This window comes from Carassius carassius, chromosome 24 (assembly GCF_963082965.1).
Source record: "Carassius carassius chromosome 24, fCarCar2.1, whole genome shotgun sequence".
NCBI lineage: Eukaryota > Metazoa > Chordata > Actinopteri > Cypriniformes > Cyprinidae > Carassius > Carassius carassius.
This window is the reverse complement of record NC_081778.1, coordinates 31,172,944-31,187,396: the sequence shown is the minus strand read 5'-3', so window position 1 is coordinate 31,187,396 and position 14,453 is coordinate 31,172,944. Positions and strand designations below refer to the sequence as shown.

At 36.0% G+C, this 14,453-nt stretch overlaps 1 protein-coding gene across 2 annotated transcripts in view; it reads right to left on the bottom strand.

The window, feature by feature from the left end:
• LOC132103446 (mannosyl-oligosaccharide 1,2-alpha-mannosidase IA) overlaps nt 1-14,453 on the bottom strand; it is a 187,603-nt gene that overhangs the window by 82,488 nt on the left and 90,662 nt on the right. The window lies entirely within an intron of this gene.

The following is a 14,453-nucleotide window of genomic DNA, read 5'->3' as shown; positions in this document are numbered from 1 at the left end:
ATACCAAAACCACACCAAAACATAGCAGAGATACCAAAACATTTTGTCAGCCAAAAATATTCAACCTAAAATATTTACTTTAAGTCCCTCTTAGATTTTAGGTCAACATATCAACAATTTAACAACACATTCACATGTTCACGGTTCTGTCATTTGGGGTAATGGTCTGTAAAATGGTCAATATATTGTGCATTTACATTTATGCATTTGACAGACACTTTTATCCAAAGCAACTTTGCATTGAAGTTACACATTGTTTCAGTTCATGCAATCCCTGAGAATCGAAATCCATGACCTAATGTTGCTTGTGCCATTCCTTACTGTTTGAGCTACCAGAACACTGAACCAATTCAATCTCAATTTATTCAGGTTCAGACGATGTCGCACAGAGCTAAACTGATGCTTTATTTTTATCATAAACTAAACAAAAACAGCAAAAGTTCTCATCCGTTATTCCTACATCTCACACGAAGAGCCCCACGACTCCAGAGCTTTAGCTGCATTTCATTTGAAGTTATTAAATTCACTTCACATCCCTAATGAAAAACATTCAGAGGCTTTCATTTAATTCACTCGACCTTAAATGAGATTGCTCAGGCTTCACCCTTTTTAATGTTGAAAATGCACACAAAAACAAGCTCTTTATTGCTTTAGGAATGTACAGGGAGGCAATCGGCCCCTCGGAGCACACAGAAAGCATATTATATGTAGATGCATGACGCTGACAAACGATGAAGTATTTTACCCGTCCAATGGAAAGGAATGAGGCAATAAAAACGTAAGCAGCGCATCAACTCCCAAAACTCTGATGCAAAATCCCCGCCACTGCACATTTCATGAGCATTTCAATTAGGAGCTTAAGAACTGTGCAAAAAGAAATGAGAAACCAACAGCCACAGGCCACAGCCTTTCCCATGACCTCCCTAGAAATACTGCGAGAGGATTTGAAGAAACTGGGGAGTGAATGAGATGTAGAGTAAAGCGAGCCCTGGGCATCGTGTGCCAGTGTGATAATGTGATGCAACTATGAGCAATGCTGCACGTTACAAGCTGCTATCAAGCAATGCTGCACCAAAACACCAGCACAAACCAGCGTGTGCACAACAACAGGTCTAATAGTGCGGGAATAACTGTAACGGCATTGAGAAAACTAACATTTAAATATGATAACAATAAGACTTCGGGTCTTCTGCAGGTAAATGCAGTGTTTGGATGCACTTGAAAAGCATCTCTGCCCGCACAAATAATGGAGAAAAAAACATGCTGAGGTAAGCACATAGACCTCACATCTTGTACTGCACAGACCATCAATAAGAGCTGGACGGCCATTACATTCACAGAAACACTTGCATTATTTATAATAACCAATGCATTTGAGGTCCTGGGGTTGACGTGTGATGTCAGAGGTTTTCTTGAATATCTTTGAGGCTCTGACATCAGCAGGTGTCATTGCATTCAACCCGTGTGCTGCGTTTTACTTCTTTATAATGCCACACACCAACTGACGACTCAATCCAAAGCCAATTTTACTTGCAGTTGGAAGTCAGTCAGAAGTGTTCATTCTGGACCATGTACATAACTGTGTGTGTAAATGTTTATTTAGTGCCAAATATTCAATGTAAATAAACAGAATTATGTGCAAAATCTTTCATAAATTAACAGATTCAGTTAAACAAAGTTTAAGTGAAAAGGCATTGAAAAGCAGGTAAAGCGATGTGGAAAAAAAAAACTTAAAAAAATTACATATTCAATGTAAACAGGCATAATTATGTGCAAAATCTAATTATTAGTCTGTTTTATAAATTAACAAACTAATTTAAAAAATACAATAAAATATATAAATATATATACATGTACAAATAATGTCAAACTAAAATAAATGCTCACCAAAGGCTGCATTTATTTGATCAACAATACAATTAAAAAAAAATATTGTGAAATAATTAGAATTTAAAAGAAAGTGTTTTTTATGTGAATATATGTTAAGTAATTGTTTTACTGTATTTTGTAACTTACTGACCACAGACTTTCTTATATATATCTAAAATAAGTTTTTTTCTTATATTTATATTCTTATATATTTATGATAAAATTTGTAACAATTTCTGTTATGAAATGACGATTTCTATGTGGTAAAACTATAGCTTTGTAGTTTTATTTGTGGAGTAATATGGGACTGTCACAATGATGTCCCATTGGCTTTATTAGATTAGATCAGTTGTGAAGATGTATTACGACTGTCTGAGCGTCTCGATCTTCTTTAGGACCCCGAGCACATGATCCACTCTCGATTCTCTCTACAGTACATCAATCTTCTTTATCAGTTCCAATCACGTCAGACGTTCGGGGAGCTGTTCGTCTTTCCTCATTTCCCTCTGCTCATCCTTCTAATCATGCTTCATGCCCCTCTGAGAGCGCTGTCCAGGTTAACCTTTGACCCCAGTTTAATCCCGATATGGGCCGGCTAATGAGGTCACTGGCAGAGGACATCAAAAGAGATGCAGCGCTGTGATTACGGATCCGAGGTGTGCCCCATTTCCTGCTACTCTTATTAGAAACAGTGTGGAATTCTGCCTCCTCTGGAGATTCTGAAACGGGCCAGAGATGCTCGCTCGTATTTGTCACCTTCAGAGCCGGTCCGGGTTCAATCTCAGCAAGTGATGGAGCCAGAATGATAGCAGGAGTGCTGAGTGTCACAAGCTATCAGTTCTTCTATCTCAACTCCATGTCTCAACGCGTGACTCCAGCCAGGTCTGTTCCCACATAAAGTCAGTCCTCACTCCTCCACCGGAGCACAGTGAGCTCTGTGTCTTTGTGATTAATCATGTATGGCTTAAATTCTTGCTTTCTGTTTGTGTATCTCATCTAATCTGCGCTGTTACTATTAATATGAACTAAAACAAACCGTTCCTTGTTCATTGAAATATATATATATATAGCACAACAACAAAAAAATTCAATTTGGCAAAAAAATTGACATTTGAAACACTAAGATGAAATACAAAAAAAGTAGAAACAGTACAGTAAAAAAGAAATTAGTAAAAATGACAAAAGCAAATAATATAATTATAAAACAATAATATATATTTAATATATTTAATATTTAAAAATAAATATTTTGCTAATGAAATGGAAATAAAAGCTAATATTAACAATTATTAAATGAAATAAAAATATATGTTACAGTAATTTTTTTTAATTCTCAGAGAAGTGGAATCAAACAAAAACATTTATCCTATAAATTTGTAAAGCATATTTATAATACTTTATATAATTCCTTATTTTTAGATTAGTCTTTCAATTTACATCTATGTTTTTTCCCTTAAAGATAGATAATAACTTAACTTAATAATATTTTTTTTATTTTAAAGATTAAATTAAATAAAAATTAATTCTTAGTCAGAACACTTGTTACTCCTTGGATAACTGCTAGTTATTAAGAAACCGTGTTATGCAGCTGGCCACTGGACAGTTTTCATGACATTCATTTAACTCGACCACTTTTCTGGCCTGACTGCTCAACTCATCCATTTTTCTAACAACTGATCCTAAATAAAAGCCATTCTTTATCAATAGCACATCAAAATACACAACGATCTCCTCATCCATTCCATACATCTACTAAACGGATTACACTCACTCATACTGTGTGTGCCGTCAGCACAGAGATGAAGAACCTGTAAGACTCAAGGAACGCTCTTGATTTAGCCTTGTGCTCTGCTCCGTGAGCAATATTTGTGATTTGATGACAAATTACGTTAGAGGGAGGAGGAGAAAGAAAATGATCTTTAATGCAGCGAGCTGCAGGTCCCGGGGGCTGCTGGCGGCGTTGCGCACTCAAGTGTGGCAAATTCATATTGAAAACACAGGCAAAGCACCACTGATGGATAGACTCGGATGAGACGAGCAGCAGATCAATCCATCACAGCTTTCCAGAGAGACGCCGCGCCGCAATCCTATTCATTATCGCAGCTCCACCCTGAGAGACGCCGCACACGAGCCCCGACACAATGAGACCCCAAACCCACAGTGATACTCATTTACTGTGGAGCATCACCATGTACTCTCTGAACACTGCGCAGTGAACATCACGTGAAACAGTATGCATTATTCAACCATAAATACTGAGCTCAAAATCGCATTTGAGAAGTGTGTATGTAGTAGTATTAGCCATTTAGCCTCCTTGTTAGTGCGTTCGCCTCCCATGCCGGAGACCCGGGCCGGGTTCGAGACCCACTCAGAACAAGAACGAGGTGTGGCGGCAAGGACCCGGGAGAGAGGTTACATTGGTGCCGTGACCCAGATGGGAGTGAGGTTTAGGGGGGTGAGTGTAACGGAGGCCAGCGAGTAGTGCTGTGCAGGTAAAACCTCACTCCCCAATCTCAAGAGACGCACTAGTGGCTGTAGCCATTTAGCCTCCTTGTTAGTGCGTCCGCTTCCCATGCCGGAGACCCACTCAGAACAAGAACGAGGTGTGACGGCAAGGACCCGGGAGAGAGGGGTTACATTGGTGCCGTGACCCAGATGGGAGTGAGGTTTAGGGGGGTGAGTGTAACGGAGGCCAGCGAGTAGTGCTGTGCAGGTAAAACCTCACTCCCCAATCTCAAGAGATGCACTAGTGGCTGTAGCCATTTAGCCTCCTTGTTAGTGCGTCCGCCTCCCATGCCAGAGACCCGGGTTCGAGACCCACTCAGAACAAGAACGAGGTGTGGCAGCAAGGACCCGGGAGAGAGGGGTTACATTGGTGCCGTGACCTGGATGGGAGTGAGGTTTAGAGGGGTGAGTGTAACGGAGGCCAGCGAGTAGTGCTGTGCAGGTAAAACCTCACTCCCCGATCTCAAGAGACGCACTAGTGGCTGTAGCCATTTAGCCTCCTTGTTAGTGCGTCCACCTCCCATGCCGGAGACCCAGGTTAGAGACCCACTCGAAACAAGAACGAGGTGTGGTGGCGAGGCCCCGGGAGAGAGGGGTTACATTGGTGCCGTGACCCGGATGGGAGTGAGGTTTAGGGGGGTGAGTGTAACGGAGGCCAGCGAGTAGTGCTGTGCAGGTAAAACTTCACTCCCCAATCTCAAGAGACGCACTAGCGACCGACGCTAGTGGCTGTAGCCATTTAGCCTCCTTGTTAGTGCGTCCGCCTCCCATGCCGGAAACCCACTTGGAACAAAAACGAGGTGTGGCGGCGAGGACCCGGGAGAGAGGGGTTACATGTAGTTAAAACAAAGAGTTATGTTTCATGTATGTTTAAAATCAGTTTATTGGGAAAATGTCTCACTTTTTAGATAAATAAATTAGAGACAATGGGCAGGGGTGGTTTCCACCATTGAAGGACATCCGGGGCTTAGCCCAGACCTTTAAAGTACCTTTAACTGTCCTTTAATTTTAAAAACATTTCATTAGCTTCATGCATTCTTTTTTTTTATCAACACTCGAATGTTGGTGAGTTTCATAAAGAAAGGCAACATTTGGAATAAAGAAATCGGCCACTTATGGCAATGTGACATTAGCCTAATCCAAAATATTTCCATATGTGTCTCTTTAGTCCTTTCTTATCTTAAAACTTGGTACCGAAGTACCGGGTCTTTGACAACACTAATTGAAATAGTACACTTACAAGTTTACTACAAGTACACATTGATATTAGTATACTTACTACATAAAGTATAGTTAAAAATATACTTGAACATTACTTAAGTACACTTCATAAAATGAACTTGAAGTATACTTCTTTTTCGTAAGGGAAGACTAGAACGATTAAATGCATTCTTACCGGATTCAGTGCATCTTGAATTTATATTTTTGGTCTGATCTGGTAGCTAGAACTCCTGGCAGATATAGCTGTAGTAGCTCACTTTCACCAGGAGTTCACTTTTTATGAGGTCCACAGTTGCGCGGTTTCTTGTCTCTGTCATGCACTATTTGTTTTACAGTCTATGGTCATGCAGCAGTCATCATCTGAGAAAACACCCTGTCCAAGAAGAGGAGTTTTTTTGTTTGTTTTCCCGCTCTAGCTAGCCTAGAACCAATTATAACGGCTGCGCTGCGCATGTTCAGTGTTTTCTTATAAAAAATTTATAGAATTGTAATTTAAAGGACGATTAAATAAAATGCCGCAAACAAAATTAAAATGCGGCACACTTCTTATGACTGCGGGACAACAAAGCTTCATATTTCAAATCAAAAGCTTCAAATCTGAAAGCTTCCCGCAAAATGTGGTCCCCTTTTGGTAATATTAAACACGTTTTTGATTTACACAGTTTAATGTTTGATGATGATCACGTTATTTTATATTTGAGTGCAATCTTCTATCACTTGTTTCAGCTTCTTCTTCTGTGTTTTTATCCGGAGGAGATTCAGTACTAGAAGATGCCAGTACAAGTGCTAATGTATAACGTTAGCCTATGGTAGTAATAACTAGCTAGTTAAACAAATAGGCCTACAGTGAAAGCCAGCCAGATTATGATCTTCAGACTTTCAGACATCTTTAAGGATGAAAAAATTTTATTCTTACCCACTGACTTCTTTCCGAAAAAAACCCCCAAAGTCTTGTTTGCTTAATTTTTCTTAAAATTTTATCTTTCCTGCTCGCTGACTGTTGTTAACTCGCACTCTTGCAGTTGACTGTGTGGTAGACAATGGATCACATTTATAATAATTAATTGCTTTCAATAGGGCTGGGCAAACTAATAGCCCCTTAAATGTTAAGGAAATTGTTTCCAATAAATTATGTGTTCATCGCATGTAGATATGCTCGATTGATGATGGTGGTCCTCCTCCAGTTTGATTCATGTCGAACCATTATCTTTTCACTTCTGGGACTGTTTGATTAACAGATAAAACTCCATTAACAGCATCTGTAATATGCTGCCAAGCATCCTTTTTTTAGGACCTGATACGCCACTATGCACGCTTGAAAATAAAATTTGGCATTTTGAATAAACCTCTGAAATAAAACTTAAATTTCGCTTTTGAGAAGACATGTTGAAATCCTTCGTTTGGTGTCATAATATGATGCCCATATATAGTTGTCAGTCGGATTTAATGGGCGGGATTTATGGTAATTGAGAATGAGTGTGCACGTGCGTCCCATTTACGACTGATTGGAATTCATTAACACGCACACATCTTTCACTATCACATCTGACGTTTCCGAAGTATTTGTGAATCAGGAGAAGAGTTTTAGGGAAGGTCTCTTTATGTGCAATTCACTCACATATTTACTCGTATATTTACGAATGTTTCATGAATGAGACCCATTAACACCACAGATGCTATTCTGAATCATTAAACAGACCGGAAATCAAGTTCAACAACACTGCGATGTAATTTTTTTCTACATTTAATTTTGATTATACATGTGTATAAAGACAATAAAAGGCATTAATTTGTTCATTTTAGTAAGCCATACACTGTTATAATTTTTGTTAATTTTTTAAATTAAATTTTACTTTTAGATGTTCTGTTTTTATTTTAAATGGTAATTTTGTCATTTATTTGTTTTTTAAAATATTTTTTTATTTTCTAAATAGGTTTATGTATATATATATATATATATATTATTTATTAATTTTATTATTTAAGTTTTAATTTTTAGTTTTAACTTTTATGATTTTAGTTTGAGTTTATGATAATAACCTGGGGGGAATACAGTTTTATTATTATTATTATATAATTAATACATTTATAATAAATTTAGTTAATAACCTTTTTACAAAATTGTATTTATCATATTTATTTAAATGTATATTTTTACTATTTTTATTTCTGTTTCGGTTTCAGTAATTTTAGCACTTCAGGTTTCAATTGTTTTCAATTGGAGCTTCAATTGTTTATTATTCTTAATACTGTAAGTCTAAAGTATTTTCTATTTCTCTACAATCTACAGTGTTTTTTTCTATAGTATTTCCCTTCAAATATTTTCTTTAATTGCATCTTTTTTACTAACAAACACACTGAATGCTAAAAAATATTGAATGCAAAGTATTTATAGAGTGGATATATGGCCTTTTTTATACTAAATAAATGTACAAACAGTTGCTACTTTAAATATAATCAGGTTAATCAGCATCAATAGTGCATTTATTCACACCACATTCTTCCATAGAAAGAACATTTTGGGCCAAATTCCTCGTGTGCATTATTTCAATACAAAAACGCATGCCATTTTCCTCTCATTTACTTTATGTGTAAATTCAGCTTTATACAGAGAAGCAGGACGTCTGTTGAGTCTCCAGCTGTGACAAACACCAGGCCAAATTCACATGACCTTTCACTCCAGAATGACGAGACTCATCACAAACACATTCCTTCTCACACAAACGGGCTGTGAATCTGTGTTGTTATAATAATCAAACTAATGATGTCTGCACCAACCGGCCTGACAGCAGCTGCGCTACAGGACAACAACCAAGAGATCAAGACATTAGAGCTGTAGTCAAAATAATGCAGTTCATTATGGAGAAGAGCAGAGACTGAGGTCCACTGCTTAGCAATGCCACTGAGAAATCCTGTCCGAGGCCTTGACAATGACACACACACACACACACACACACACACACACACACACACACACGTTTACTTAGCTATGCAAATGGGGACATTCCATAGGCGTAATGGTTTTTAGACAGTACAGACCCTATTTCTTTTATCGTAATACACCAACCCTTCACCTAAACCTAAGCTTTGTTTACTTTATCTTTATACCACACGCACACAAAACCAAAGACTGACTCACACACACACACACACACACACACACACATACACACACACACACACACACACACACACACACACACACACACACACACACGTACAGACAAACACACACACACACACACACACATACATGTATAGACACACACACAAACACACATACAGAAACACACACACAAACAAAAATGTATATAAACTACTACTAATAATAATAATAAGAATAATAATGACAAAATCACAACAAAATTACCAAACTAATAAAATTACTAAAACTGGAATTAACAAATAAAAATTAATTAAATGCAATATTTTTTAATCGCTCAAAATATTATAAATGTTAAATTAAAATATAAAAACGTGTGATAAAAACAGCTAAAAATAAAAATGAAATAAACATTTATAAAAGAAACTATATAGACACAAAACGTAGAACATTTTCAAAACATTTACAAAACATTAATAAAAACTATATAAGTCTTTCAGTGATACTAAAACAACACTGTTATACGGTTATAACAATTATACCATTTATTTATTTATTTATATATTTATGTGAAATCTGACCTGTTCCATGCATGTATGACTGAGAAAAATGCATTACATGATGTTAAATAGTTTATGTTGAAACTGTGGACTGGAATGGATGGAAACTTGTATATGCCATTCAGTTTTGACAAATACAGAAGCGTTATCATTAGTTGTCTCGGAATGACTGATGACTAATAAATAATCTGTGCATTATTGGTTTTGAACACAGATTTGACCTATGAGGCGTTAGGCTTGATGTTCTGTCACATGATCTCATCATTGATCTCCAATCTGGCTGTTTACAGACGATACACAGCCCATAATCTGATCATCTGAAGGAATCTGCAGACGCAGCAGATACTGTGGGAGAAATGAAGAGCGATGAGGAATTGATGGTCTCATTTCATCATGGGTGGACTACACATCACGTCACAATTAACTCCAAAAATCAAGACAAAAGTCTACTGTTAGAATTCTTAATTGACCTGATTTCAAGGACAATTAAACTACAGTACATAAAAAAGATCATTTTACAGTATGTATACATAATGATAGCAATTTGTTGTACTGCATTTAAGGCAGTATAATTAACAAAAATGGCATAATATTTTATACAAAAATATAATGAAAAATGAATTAAATGATTATTATTTATTTTTTGTTCTGATTCATGCTAACTTATATCATGTTCTATGCTTGTATGTTTTTATGGCTATTTTAACTTCCGGCTAAAGGACTAAGCCAGTTGGCTAATAGTGGCACATTTACATAAATGTTTTCAATATGTACTGTCTTTCTAAATAAATGAAATACAAAAAAAGTAAAAAAAAAAATAATAATTTTATGGGAATCATGATAAAAAAAAGATATTTCATATGTATTGTCCTTATAAATAAAATAAAATAAATAAATAAAAATATTATGAGCATCAGGATAAACAAACAAACAATTTTATTTATTTATTTAATATGTATTGTCCTTATAAATACATGCAATTTATTTAATAATAAAATACATGTTATGGAATCATAAAATATATATATATATACAGTATATACAGTATACAGACGCATTGCAATTGGGGTAAATGTGTTTGATTCTCCAAAAATATATATATATTAGTTTGATTTTGTGATTTATTGACACCTGGACATGTTTTTGTGAGATTTTCCATATTGTATATATTGCTGTATGTATGCGGATAAAGTTGGACATTCTTATACATGCAACTTTACATAAAAAGCTGGGCGATAATATCGTAACATTTTGCAATGGATAAAGGATCTGATGGAGCTGCAGTTTTCCCATCATTACTCACACAGGGTTCAATCATTCACTGGTTAAAGGTCCTCTTTTTCCCTTTTAAGTTAGCATGGCGAGGTAATAGAAATGAGTCAAATAAATGCATTAAGCACAGAAAGATTGAAACCCGCTAATCTGCCGAATATGAAATGCAGACGCGTATTAAAATGGAAATGTGCACAATAGACCTCTTGATTGGTGGACACTCCAGTTAATTAGCGCTTGATGTAAAACCACCTTGAAGATTCACCTTTAATTTCACACCATGAGAGATCAGTGAAACTGTGAAAACGACCGCAGGGACATATTTACAGCCTGAAACATGATTACATCCATAATCTCAAGCCGTCTGGATAAAACCCTTTATTTTCCATTCACCTTTCAATTAGAAGTCCACATTTTCTTCACTTTCCTTCTGTTTTTCTCGTTTCAAACATGCAGTTATTATTACTAGCTCTGTTCTGTCTTCGACTGCAAATGTAAAACTACACAAACCCTGCAGGCAAGAAAACAAGCTCATTTCATGCCTCTTATTCTTCTTTTCTCGCACCGAGGGACGGATCACATTCGCTAAACCTCGAGCGGCCAGATCCAATCAGCAGCCTCATCTGTCAGCCAATCAGATACAGTTACAGACTCATTTTCAGAGAGTTGAGCAAAGCTGATTGGCTGAGAGCAAATTGACATTATACTGGAAATCCAGATGACATCATGATAAACGACTGAGCGTGGAAACTTTTACGGGAAATTGCAAACGTTGTTCATCTTGGTGAGTGGATTGTTTAGTCGTGCTGTGATGAATTTAACGCAAAACCCAATTATAAGAAGAGGCTGATTTGTAAAACACGTTCATGTCCACATGTGTCTAAAAGGGACCGTTCATCCACAAAATTAAAAATGATTTGCTCATTTATTATAATATAATGTCGTTTAAAAAATGTGTGACTTTATTTCTTCTGTGGAACACAAAAGATATTTTGAAGAATGTCCAAACAACATTGGAGCCCATTTATTTTCACTGAATAGCTACCTAATTACTTACAAGCAAACTGATTAAATAAGCAAATTAATAAATAAAATTTATATATTCACGGAAGAAGTGTCATCAACTTTTGAAGAGTAAATAATGACAGAAATGTCACATTTGGGTGAACTATCCTTTTATTGTATTGGGTAATTTATATAGTAAACTCATTTTTTAATTCAAAATATTATTAGCTTGATTTCTTGCATCACATTATGACATCAATATCAATTTTAAAGAATTTATTGTTTTCTAGTTTTGGTTCGAACAGATGTTGAATATTTTTTTTCTTCATTTGTCCCTTGCTTTAATTGAAATATTTCATTTCCAAATCAATGTCTAACCTGTTTGTCATTTGTAAGATCCCTATAAAATTACACAAATCAATTTAATATCAATGATATTTCAAGTTAACATCCTTATGTAAGCAAACATAAGCTTTAAAAAAAAAAAATCTTGTTAATTTTTCTTTAAATTCAAATCATAGTTCAAAAAGTCTGAAAAGTGTATTTCTGAAACTCATATATATATATATATATATATATATATATATATATATATATATATATATATATATATATATATATATAAGTATAATACATTTCATTGAGTAGATTGTCTTTATATAAATGTCTAGTTATATAAATACACAATACAAAAATTGTATATATGCTCCTACATGAACACTTTCTTAAATCAGACACAAGCAAATTAATTAGTTTATGTTACTCCTGCGTAACCGGAAGCACATAAATATAAACAGAGTAAAAGTGAACTGAAATCAGCTCTCGTGGTCATAAAGGGGCTTAAGAGCTTCTGGGTAAAACTGGTCAACAGCGATTAGTGAACGCTGAAGATAAGGCGGCCATGACTACTGGACGTCAGCGGACTGAAATATCCCACAGTCCCTCATTTTCCTGTTGACTTCTGACTTGTTTCCATCAAAGTCGTCACTGGAACAAAAATCTCCTTTAATCCTGGTGCTCCGTCATACATTCGTGGCCAGGTTTTCATTATCTTGCATGTAATTCCCGAGGGATTCCCTGACGATTTGCTTGGTTATTTAATCCTGCTGTTTTTATCCACATACTAAGAGTAAATATAGCTTCTTTGAGTCAATGCAAATAGACAGATACAAGTGTAAAGCTTATAAAAAAATAAAAATTGATGGATCTCATGGCTGAAACCAAAGTTCCAAGACACCAAAGTATGCCATAAAATAAATACAAAATTGCATTTGGTTTTCAACCATTAGAAATGGATATAATTCAACAATTTAGATATTGAGCCACATTGAGGTCCCCATTTCTCTAGGAAAGAACCGCATTCGGGCTTATAAAAGTAAAGTTTGTTTAGAACCAGAATATCAAAATATGAATGAATGAAAACTTGGCGGTGGCGGGTTGGGGATTGAATCTAAAGTTTTTCATTCATTTTTGAATGGTCAACATTGGTATAAAACTCTAAAGTCTAACTCTTAAAAAGTCTAAAGTAAACAGATCTGTGTAAAAACCGCAAAATTATGATGCCATTTTTTTAAACTCCCTTGTAATTAAGACCTCAATAATGTGATTTTGGATCAAATCAACAAAATTGGTAGAATACAACAATTTCGACATAGAGCCGCATTGAGACTCCCATATCTCTAGGATTAAACCACACTGAGCCTTAAATATGAAGATTACAAAAGAAAAGTTTGTTATGAACCAGAATCTAAAAGGACATTGAAATATCTTTAATACTTTTTGAGTTAAATGCATGCAACTTTGGTAAAAAAAACCTTGAAAAGTGCCTTTTCCCCATTTCTGAATGGTCACCAGACTACTAAAGTCAACCGATTTTAATAATTGACCTACCAATCTCTGTGTAAAAATAACATCATGATGCTGTCATCTTTCAAGTCATTTCCCCACCTGTAATTCGGCTCCAAATCTAGGGCGAATGTTTGTCTTTCTTCAGAAAAGATAAACAAAATAAAACATTTTAACGGAGGAAGTATCTAAAATTTGGTTAACTTGACCTGGAATGGGCCTATAGGTAGTCCATTGGGGTAAACATGTAAACAAGTATCGACAGACTCATGCTCTCGATCATATATATATTCATACTGTTTGGACCTCGGTTGCTTGTGGCTCCAGCGCTGACGTAACATCTGGAAAACCAGTACAGTCACCTATTCTCAGACACACATTTTACATGCAATCAGGGGCCGGCACCGTAGGGCCCCGCTCAGGGCACACAATCACAGCTGCTGCTGGGATCCACCTGTCTACTCCGATATAGATCGTGAGCTTCTCGACTACCTGCTAACAGATGTCAGTCAACTAGAGGGAAGATATGGTCAAACTCGATTGCATTTTATCAAGTACTTTGGCAAAACTACAGCATGTGTGGGTTACTTGCTAAAACACATACCTTTGTCGTAAATCACTTTGGATAAAAAAGTAAACGTGAGTGTACTTTAAGTGTAAAGTGTGTGAGATGCAATAAAAACTCTCTGCAAATGCAACTAGAGCTGCTTAATAAGTATGCCTAATGTATGGCAGACAGCCAAGCCATATAGACCGAACAGATGGTGAACATGCACGAAAAACAGCCAGTGCCTATAATAAAGCTCATGCTATCTGTATATCTTTGTTTTTTTTTTAAATCATAATCTATCTATCCATCCATCCATCCATCTATCAATCATTCAACCACCAACCCATTCATTCATCTACCCATCCATCCATTTATTCATCCGTCTTTCGATCCACCCATCTACATATCATCCAGCCACACATTCATCCATCTATTTATCCATTCATTCATCCATCATCTATCTATATATCCATCCATCCAACATCTGTCCATCCATATATCCACCCATCTATATCTCATTCAC